Raw genomic sequence first — 10678 nt, 5'->3', positions numbered from 1 at the left:
TTATGATACCGCATGGAACCAATAACTTTTTATTTATTTACTTAAATTTGATTTTGTCATGCAGGGGGGCTACAAAATCTTCTTTGACCCTGGGTAGCGGATAGATGCCTTAGCTATGCCACTGACTGGGGGGAAGCAGCAGAGCAAATGGGTGGTGAGCTGCTGGGGGGAGGAGGTGGGTTCCTCTTGATTTTCACTTTTTTAAAAGCCTGGGCATGATGTCACTTCCAGTTGTGACATCACTTCTGGGGCAACACTTTGAACTTGGCGCCGGGCTATATGATCATGAGCTACGCCACTGGGGTGGATGGTTCTTTCATCACTTGCTTGTGGGTTCCCACTGGGGCATCTGGTTGATCACTGTGGGAAGCGAGACACTGGGCTACACGAGCCTTTGGATTCGTCCAGAAGGCAAAAAAGTCTTCCAACATTTTTATGCAGGCAATTTCCATACCTTGATTTAAATTTGTCAGGGACAAGGGGACAGACAAAATTGCAGTAGATCCCAGATCTAGGTCTGCCAGTCGACCATCTCTAGAATAGGAACCTAACAGGGTCAGGACGAAGGGCTTTTGCACTAAAATTTGTATCCTGAAGCTTGGAGGTACAGCACAATGGATCTAACTCAAGCAGCACTTACCGCAGTTCTGAACTTTTCTGATTGGCAGACAAGCATAAATTTTTTTTTAAAAAGTCTTAAACCACTAGCCAGACACACTTAAAGTCTTTTGACTTTCCAGTTAGCTCTGCATCAATGGCTGTGGCAGTTATGCTGCCTTTACGAGTTCCGCATTCGTTCATTTGCCTCCTGAATGACCTCTAATCAGAGGTCAACCCCTCCCGTTAATTAATAGCCAAGAGGGCTCAGTTGGAATTGTGGAGACGTGAGTGTTTACAGGAACCGACCCCCCTGAAAATGTTTCCATTCTCAGGTAAAGAACTTCCCATCAGGGTATGAAGGCATCTTGTCCCTTCATACCCTGAGGCCGCAGTTCAGCCAAAGGACGAATGCCGAAATTGTGCAAACTCTCAGCTTAGGTTGTGTGCTTGCAGTGCAGCAGGGCTTTGTGTCTTCCAGGCCTAGTACTTAAAACAAAACAAAACAAAAAAACACTACATGATGCTCATTTTAAGTTCACAAAAATGTTATTAACTAAATTCATAGTTTTAAAATAGGCGAACTTGAAAAAACATGCTTTGCATGTTGAACTTGAAAAAACATGCTTTGCAAACAGTGGAGTAGCTAGAAGGGGTGCAAAGCTTTAAGTTTTTCAGGGAGCCATCCCCTGCATAATTTTGTATGTCTCTATCATGTCCCCCCTGAGGTGCCTCTTTTCTAGGCTGAAGAGGCTCAAACGCCGTAGCCTTTCCTCATAAGGAAGGTGTCCCAGCCCCGCAATCATCTTAGTCGCTCTCTTTTGCACCTTTTCCATTTCCACCATGTCCTTTTTGAGATGCGGCAACCAGAACTGGACACAATACTCCAGGTGTGGCCTTACCATCAATTTGTACAACGGCATTATAATATTAGCCGTTTTGTTCTCAATACCTGTTCTCAATACACACTAATGATTGTTGGCAATGCCTGAAGTGCAGCATCTCCCTTCATTAGCAAACATATTATGGTCAACATCAAGAATGATGACTGAGCTGCACCAACGGTCTGACTCAGTTATTTTCAAGTGGTGTGCCACAAAAGGTCAGCAGGTGTGCCACAGGAGTTTGGAGTGTAGCAGTTGAAAATTGCCAAAAAAATTCATCTGGGTTCTGCAGTTATGTTTCTAGGCCCTTTTCAAAAAGGATATCGTAGAAACGGAAAAGGTGCGAAAGTGAGTGACCAAAATGATTACTGGCCTGGGGCACCCCCCCTTATGAGGAAAGGCTACATTGTTTGGGGCTCTTTTGTCTAGAAAAGAGACGCCTGAGGGGGGACATGATTGAGACTTACAAAATTATGCAGGGGCTGGATAGAGCAGATAGAGAGACGCTTATTTCCCTCTCACATAACACCAGAACCACGGAACATCTGCTAAAATTGAGTGTTGGGAGAGTTACTCAGCTCGTAGTTAGTCTGTGGAACTCCTTGCCACAGGATGTGGTGACGGCATCTGGCCTAGATGTCTTTAAAAAGGGATTGGATAAATTTCTGGAGGAAAAGTCCATCACGGGTTACAAACCATGATGTGTATGTGCAACTTCCTGATTTTAGAAGTGGGCTATGTCAGACACAAGGGATGCCAGATGCACCAGGATGCAGGTCTCCTGTTGTCTTGTGTGTTCCCAGAGTCATCTGGTGGGCCGCTGTGAGATACAGGAAGCTGAACTAGATGGCCTATGGTCTGATACAGTGGAGCTCTTCTTATGTTCTTAACTACAATTCCCAGAATGCCTTGCAGGTCTCTTGTTATCTGGTGTGCTCCCTGGGGCATTTGGTGGGCCGCTGTGAGATACAGGAAGCTGAACTAGATGGCCTATGGTCTGATACAGTGGAGCTCTTCTTATGTTCTTAACTACAATTCCCAGAATGCCTTGCAGGTCTCTTGTTATCTGGTGTGCTCCCTGGGGCATTTGGTGGGCCGCTGTGAGATACAGGAAGCTGAACTAGATGGCCTATGGTCTGATACAGTGGAGCTCTTCTTATGTTCTTAACTACAATTCCCAGAATGCCTTGCAGGTCTCTTGTTATCTGGTGTGCTCCCTGGGGCATTTGGTGGGCCGCTGTGAGATACAGGAAGCTGGACTAGATGGCCTATGGCCTGATCCAGTGGGGCTGTTCTTATGTTCTTAGCGCATCTGTAGCAATGAATCTTTTGCCCTGGCTCTGCTGGCAGAAGAAGCGGGGCAGACAATATGTAACTAACCTTCTAATCGTGGTGCCCCACAGTCAGCAGTTTCTCCCTGACTCACAGCGAGGCCACTTGCTTCTTTTGGCAATACTTTCCAAACCAATCCCTCTCCAAGCAATGAAGCGAGGGATGGTGTATACCCTACTCTTCCTCTTGGTGAAATTTCCCCCTTTTCCTAATCACTGACCCCTCACACTCAATCAGGGCTGACCTTAGAAGCTGCAGGGCACAATGCAAAACATTTTTCCAGGGCGTCCCCTCCACAGCCCCCTTACTCACCACGATTAAGTGGTAGTGGCGAAGTACCTATCAGCAGCGTTACCACCAACTGCTACCGGGGGGGGGGGGGCAGATTTCAAGCCAATAAGACCCAGGGGTGTGCAAGAGGCAGGGCTGTCCAGTGGCAATGCTCTCCTTGCAACGTTACAATGTGGAAGTTTCCACGCCGGAGCGTCAGCTACAGACCGAAGTGCCAGCTGTGGGGTTCTGCTCACCACCCTAGTGCAGACTCCCTCCAGGCGCGGGGTCCAAGGCTGGCCTGAGGCTGGCCCTGCACATGATCCATATAAACCAGACTGCATTGGGGGGGGGGCGCATTTTGAATGACCTTTCCATGTGTGATCAGAAAGAGGAGGAAACTATGTTAAACGGGGGACTGGGTCATGCGTGATCCCATTGCCCATATAAAGCAAGGCCCATTTGGAAAGTATTGTCAGAACCTGCCCACCAAGAGGGTACACATTGCGCATTGTCTTGTAACAGATCCAGGAAGGTGATATACTGCTTTGCATTGTACTAGAGCAGGGGTGTCCAAAGATTTTGGCAGGAGGGCCACATCATCTCTCTGACACTGCGTCGGGGGCCGGGGGGGGGGGAAGAATTAATTTACATTTAAAATTTGAATAAATTTACATAAGTTTACATAAATGAATATATTAAAGATGAGCTTATATGAATGAATGAAGGTCTTGCAATAGTTCAAGGCCTATAAAAGGCCTTGTACAAAGCAAGGCTGGCCTTTCCTTTGCTGCCTCTGCTGCATCACAGATGTGAAACTGCAAGCAGTGGCAGCAGCCCTCATCCCACAGCTCAGTCGAGAGGTCAATCAGTTGCCTTCATGCTAAGAGCAGTTGCGTCGGGCCAGTGCGGGCTCCAACAAATCTCCGGAGGGCCAGAGGCTCACTGGAGACTGGGGGCTCCCTGAGGGGCGCATTGAGAGTCCTCGAGGGCCGCAAGTGGCCCCAGGGCCGGGGTTTGGGCACCCCTGTACTAGAGCAAGCATAATGTTTGGAAGGGTTTTTTTTTTCATGGGTGAAAGGTAGAGACTTAACCATACTGTTTTCCCAGTTGAAATGGCCCCCTCTCCTGTGCCTCTATCTGCTGCAGAGCAAGACATACAGGTTTCAGGCAGTCGTAATATAGGAAACACTTGGAAACAACATGGGATTTACTGTGCTCAAAACAGATATTCGCCTGCTGAGCTGCAGCCATCCCCACAGCTTGGCAGCTGTTATGCTCAGCACAGATTGATCCACCTCAGGAGAAGACCCATTTGGGATTTCTGACCCAAAGCCTAGTTCTGAATGCCCTATTTTTAGCCAGGCTCTGGACTGATACTATGGGAATATGATTACAGCATTCAGTGGTTGGCCTGGCTCTGGGCTTACATAAATCTTACCCTTTATGCTGATTCTGTACAGCAGAGCTCTTGGTTCAGTCCTTAAGGATGCTGTTGAGACCTTTATTTCCATTTGCAAAGAGCATCTCTGGGGAATAACTGAAACGGAATAACTTGCAGCTTTCAACACCAAGGCATTTTTCCCCTGCGACATTTTCCTCCTCTTTTTTTCCCAGCTAAAAATAGAAAGTGGCACAAAATGAATTATTTCCACACCAACGTCTCAGTTGAAATAGTTAAGCAAAACAGCTGGTGACAGGCTCAGGTTTAGCGGCAGGAGCCCCAGGCTGTTGCCCAGGGGGACGGGTTTGAGGGACACCCAACATCTGCATGAGCTTGAAGTTGAAAATTACTTCTGCAAGATGAGATAAACAGTATTTATCTTTAAAATCAAAATTGTCCACGTTTTGAGACCATGGTAAGAGATCTCTTTCCCTTTGAGAAGGCCCATCACAAGTATGAGTGAAACATCTGGTTGGTTGGCAACCTTCAGTCTCAAAAGACTATGCTATAAGCCTACAGCACCCGGTATTCCCAGGCGGTCTCCCATCCAAGTACTAACCAGGCCTGACCCTGCTTAGCTTCCGAGCTCATGGTATAAGCCTACAGCACCTGGTATTCCCAGGTGGTCTCCCATCCAGGTACTAACCAGGCCTAACTCTGCTTAGCTTCTGAGCTCATGGTATAAGCCTACAGCACCCGGTATTCCTAGGTGGTCTCCCATCCAGGTACTAACCAGGCCTGACCCTGCTTAGCTTCCGAGCTCATGGTATAAGCCTACAGCACCCGGTATTCCCAGGTGGTCTCCCATCCAAGTACTAACCAGGCCTGACCCTGCTTAGCTTCCGAGCTCATGGTATAAGCCTACAGCACCCGGTATTCCCAGGCGGTCTCCCATCCAAGTACTAACCAGGCCTGACCCTGCTTAGCTTCCGAGCTCATGGTATAAGCCTACAGCACTCGGTATTCCCAGGCGGTCTCCCATCCAAGTACTAACCAGGCCTGACCCTGCCTAGCTTCCAAGAACAGACAAGATCGGGCATCTGCAGGGTAACAGTTGAGCAAAACATCATTTATGTGAGATTTTAATGAATTGCAGTCTGAAAACCCAGACAATTTTGATTTTAAAGATAGCTCTACCAACCACAAAAGCCTTAGAATATACAGTCTGTGTTGTTATTTGCATATATACTGTACACAGCACTGTGCTGATTGAGATTCCCTCGGTTCCTTCCTTTCCCCTGTCAATTTCCTATAAGGAAAATCTCTGCCTAAGGTTCAGTAGGAAAAGGGCTTCTCTGAGACATGCTGAAATCAGTGCTATTGAAAAAAGACCACAAGCAGACAAGGAGTCTGTGCATGGCTTGTCTTCATTGTCTGACAGCTTCATCCTAACTGTGACTTGTGCGGGCACAGGCAGCCTGCACCAGCTCTTAAGTGTCACAAATGTGCTGTAAGGCACATGTAGGGATTCCTGGCCCAGGAGCAGAAGGTGGCTTGGATCTTCTGCTCCTGGGCCACCTTCTGCTCCTGGGCCAGGAATCCCTACATGTGCTGCTTGGATTTGTGCTAGATAAATAGCTGGCACAGATCCAAGTAGCCCCATAGGGCAGGCTGAGGTGTTTCACGGGGTAAGGGGAAAAAACATTCCCTTACCCTGAGCTTGCGTCCTGAGTACACTTCTGTACTGCAGCGAGTCATGGACTCTTCACTCACAACAGGAGAGGAAACTGAGCGCTTTCCACATGCGCTGCCTCCGACTCATCCTCGGCATCACCTGGCAGGACAAAGTTCCAAACAACACAGTCCTGGAACGTGCTGGAATCCCTAGCATGTATGCACTGCTGAAACAGAGACGCCTGCGTTGGCTTGGTCATGTCGTGAGAATGGATGATGGCCGGATCCCAAAGGATCTCCTCTATGGAGAACTCGTGCAAGGAAAGCGCCCTACAGGTAGACCACAGCTGCGATACAAGGACATCTGCAAGAGGTATCTGAAGGCCTTAGGGATGGACCTCAACAAGTGGGAAACCCTGGCCTCTGAGCGGCCCGCTTGGAGGCAGGCTGTGCAGCATGGCCTTTCCCAGTTTGAAGAGACACTTTGCCAACAGTCTGAGGCTAAGAGGCAAAGAAGGAAGGCCCATAGCCAGGGAGACAGACCAGGGACAGACTGCACTTGCTCCCGGTGTGGAAGGGATTGTCACTCCCGAATCGGCCTTTTCAGCCACACTAGACGCTGTTCCAGAACCACCATTCAGAGCGCGATACCAGAGTCTTTCAAGACTGAAGGTTGCCAATACAAATACCCTGAGGTGACCACCAGCCGCTCCTACCCTGTGTTGGGTATAGTGCAGGCCACGCAGCCTCGTTGCCCCAGTGCAGGGTTAGGATTGTGCTTCGAGAGTGCACCATGGTTTTGTATGGGGGTGCCCTTCCATCTAGCTGCGCAGGCATGTAATCTAGCTAGCTGGCTCCTACTCACTTTACCCGCAGGCTAACAAAATAGGTGGTTTCTTATTAGAATAATATTGGGCAGGAAGAAATTGGCTGGAAAATCTACGAGTGGCGTCTGGCTGCAGCCCATAATTATATATTCCATATTTAATCCCCAAATGATAATATTGCCATCCTAGGAGAATGAGTTTGCAGATCAAAAGGCGCGAGTCACAGGCAGATGTGAGCCCCAGCAAGTTTCATGGGGAATTTATCTTCCACTCATGCCCACAGACAAAGTCTCTTTGTGTGTCCTCTCCAGCTACCCATTCTGCACAGAAGCACCATTTGCTTTCTTGCCAACAACCTCCCAGCCACTTCCTTCCTATCTGTCAACACCTTTGCATAGCAGTGTGAAGTCTACAGAAAACTGATGTGAGAGCAGCATAGCTAGAGGGGGGTGTAAAGCACTAAGTTTTGCAGGGAGCCTCGCTGCAGTGTGCAAGGGGCCCCTCCCCTTTGGAGCCATTCCAGGCCGTGGGAGAAAAACAGAGGCATGTGCCTCCGTTTTGTACCCACTGCCTGGAATGGCTCCAAAGGAGATGTGGAGGGCCCCTTGCACGCTGCAGTGAGGCGCCTTGCAAAACTTAGTGTTTTGCACCCCCACTTGCTATGCCACTGGATGTGGGTCAGTTGGGCTGCTGGTCCTGTGTGCTGACATGCAGTGAAGAAGTCCACAAATTGGGAACGGCTGCCAAACAGAATTCATTTCTACCCTGATTGGTTTGTTCCACAGTAATCCTAATTTGAATTGGTTGCTCCAAGTATACCTATCCCCAAGAAACTAAGGTTCCAATTCTATCCCCACCATCCTACTCAATGAGGCCAGGCTGCCAGTGCACGCTGCAGCCAATTGTGAGGGGCGGGGATGACCAGATGGCCTGGAAGAAGTGAGGAAATATTTTTTACTTACCTGCCTTTAGGCTACTTGGCCATCAACGGGCTTGGGCGCATGTCCGACTGGGAAAACAGGGATAGGATCTGGGCTTGTGTTGCTGCAGCTCAGAGCCACCCCCTCCTGTCCCCCCCGCTTCCTGCCTGGCTTGCTCCCCACCCTGAATCTCCCCCAAACTGCCCACGAACTGCCACCACCACCATCTTAATTGCAACAGTGTGGTGTCAGGGAGCTGTTGGGGCAGACAAAGGGTCTCCAGCTCTTTGCACCACCAGCCCTGCAACTCACGACCATAGAGCACCATTGACAGTGGATCTCAAGATCTGCCACCATAAGTCCGCAATAAGATTGGGCTGTCAATCTCTCCTAGCCCTTTCGGAGTCTCTGCACAATTCTCCTAAAGTTAAACCATGCTCTACAAGCATCTGATGCTCCTGAATTTTGCTCTGCCCCATTTGTCAGCCCTGGTTCCACGCATGAGGCAGAATGAAGTAGTAGAAACTGTGCCACTTCTCTCAATTCCAAGTAAAAGGATCATATCTTTGGATGATCCTCCATGTAAAGAGCTCCTCTGGAGCTCTAACATAATTGCAACAGGAATGGGCTCAGCTGAATGGATTCCCTGGTCATAGAATCAGAGTTGGTCTTGGAGACTGCCCTTGCTTGATGCAGGAAATCCAGAACTCAAGCAGACTCCAAGAGATGGCTGTTTAGGTTCAGGACCAGCCCTTTAATGAGCCTGAGAGGGACCACAGGTCCCTGGATGCACAAAGACAGGCCATGGCTGACCAGCAGCCCATGGCCAGATGGTGGTGGTTGGCAACCTTCAGTCTCGAAAGACTATGGTATAAGCCTACAGCACCCGGTATTCCCAGGTGGTCTCCCATCCAAGTACTAACCAGGCCTGACCCTGCTTAGCTTCCAAGATCAGACAAGATTGGGCATGTGCAGGGTAACAGTGGCATTATCCCAAAGGAGCCACCACTGCTGCCATCCTCCTGGCTCCCTTTCTATCATTTAGAAAGGCAAAGAGTATGGCCCTGTGTGCATGACATCCATTGGGCTGGTGTGAGAGATTGCAGGACTAGCAAGGAAATAGGGGATAGAACAAAGAGGTGATCAGATCATGCAGAAACTAAGAATGGCGTGCTTTATACTGTTAAACATGTAAAAACTAAACTTTTTTCAGCTGTTAAGTATTTTTTCTAATTGAGTGTCCTGCTGCTGCTGTCAGAAGCTTGGGAGATACTGCCCTCGAAAAATACTGACCCCAGCCTAGAAGTATCCCTGCAATTGAGACTGCCTGGCTGTGCTGGGTAATAGGTTTAAACTTTCAGCCAATGTGTTGTAATTGTTCACTCTTTCCATGCATTGCAACAGAGCAGCAATCTGGGCTTAGACAAAAATGATTTTTTTTTTTTAAAGAGAGAGAGAGAGAGCGAGAGCCCCACTGCTGGGGGCTGGCAGTCAATACATTGGGGAACTCAGCAGTGACAAAATAAGCAGATTGCACTGTAGTTTGCAATCCAGAGACAAGGTCCTGGGGACAAAAGTTGTAACTGTCTGCTGACTCATTTCTGACCCTTTTGTGAAATCACAGACTGAGTGCCTGTAGTAACTAAGGATAAAGTTGGTGTCTACTCGATTTCCCTTTTCCATCACTGAATTTAGCTTATTGGTCAAAGCAGGGTTCAGCCAGGACCTCCAAGGTCCATGTCTGATAAAGTAACCCTTTGCAAACCACCACCACACATTCCCTGGGCAGTTTCTCTGACTGGACAGTTTCGCAGTGACCTGGGACTAATGATGTTACATGTGCACCATTACGAGAACCCCTCCATGAATTCTCCTAGGGTTGTTGGCATCCTTTAGTCTCGGAAGACTATGGTATCGCGCTCTGAATGGTGGCTCTGGAACAGTGTCCTCTCCAGTGTGCAAAGCCTGGGTAAAGTAGGTATGGAGGATAGGCTGTTTCCCATGCAGCAAATCCCCCCTCTCCACATCACTGAAATGGTCCAATGGAAAGGCAGAGGCCAATACGGTTGGTTCCAGCGGCGTCACAGGAGTTGCCAGAACGTGACTGTGTTCAGCCATGAACTGCCTCAGGGACTGCGGCTCCGGATTTTGCCTCGAGGTTGAGTCCTGAAGCCTTTTCCATAACTGGATGTAGCCACAAGGCAGTGGAGGTTTGGGATCAGAGTTTTCCTTCTCTCAGATGAGCTGCCTTCCCAGGCTGACGAGTCCCATCTACCCGGTGGCTGTTTAGTCGCCTCTTACAACAAGTACAGCCAAACTGAGGGCCTATTCTTATCCCCAGCCCCCAGGGGAGAAGCCCCAGGGGAGAGCTCCTAGGGTTAGAACAGCAATTTTCAACATTTTCCTTCTCTCAGCACACTGACCTCTATGATCTTTGCCTCCTGCGATGTCACTTCTGGCTTCCGGAAAACTCTTCTGGGTTTGTTGACCCCCTTTTAGGGCAACTACAATCTTCCCACCCAGTGGGGGCCTCAGGATGACCACAACAGGCACTATTATTATTATTATTATTATTATTATTATTATTATTATTATTATTATTATTATTATTATTAATTTATACCCCGCCTTTTTGCGCACACAACGGGCACACAAGGCAGCTTATCATTTAAAAGTGCAACATAAAAAACAATTAAAAACAATTTACAATAATTAAAAAATCTAAAAACAAACAAACCCCGCGGATTTTCATATAAAAAGCAAGAACGCCAGTCAGCCTGTCAACAATTA

General features: G+C 48.3%; 1 pseudogene; it reads right to left on the bottom strand.

The window, feature by feature from the left end:
• Nucleotides 1–8762: 8762 nt before the first annotated feature.
• On the bottom strand, nucleotides 8763–8881 carry LOC136647136 (5S ribosomal RNA; annotated as a pseudogene).
• Between the last annotated feature and the right edge of the window lie 1797 nt (nucleotides 8882–10678).

Source organism: Tiliqua scincoides, chromosome 3, assembly GCF_035046505.1.
Source record: "Tiliqua scincoides isolate rTilSci1 chromosome 3, rTilSci1.hap2, whole genome shotgun sequence".
Lineage (NCBI taxonomy): Eukaryota > Metazoa > Chordata > Lepidosauria > Squamata > Scincidae > Tiliqua > Tiliqua scincoides.
This window is presented reverse-complemented; position numbering and strand designations above follow the sequence as displayed.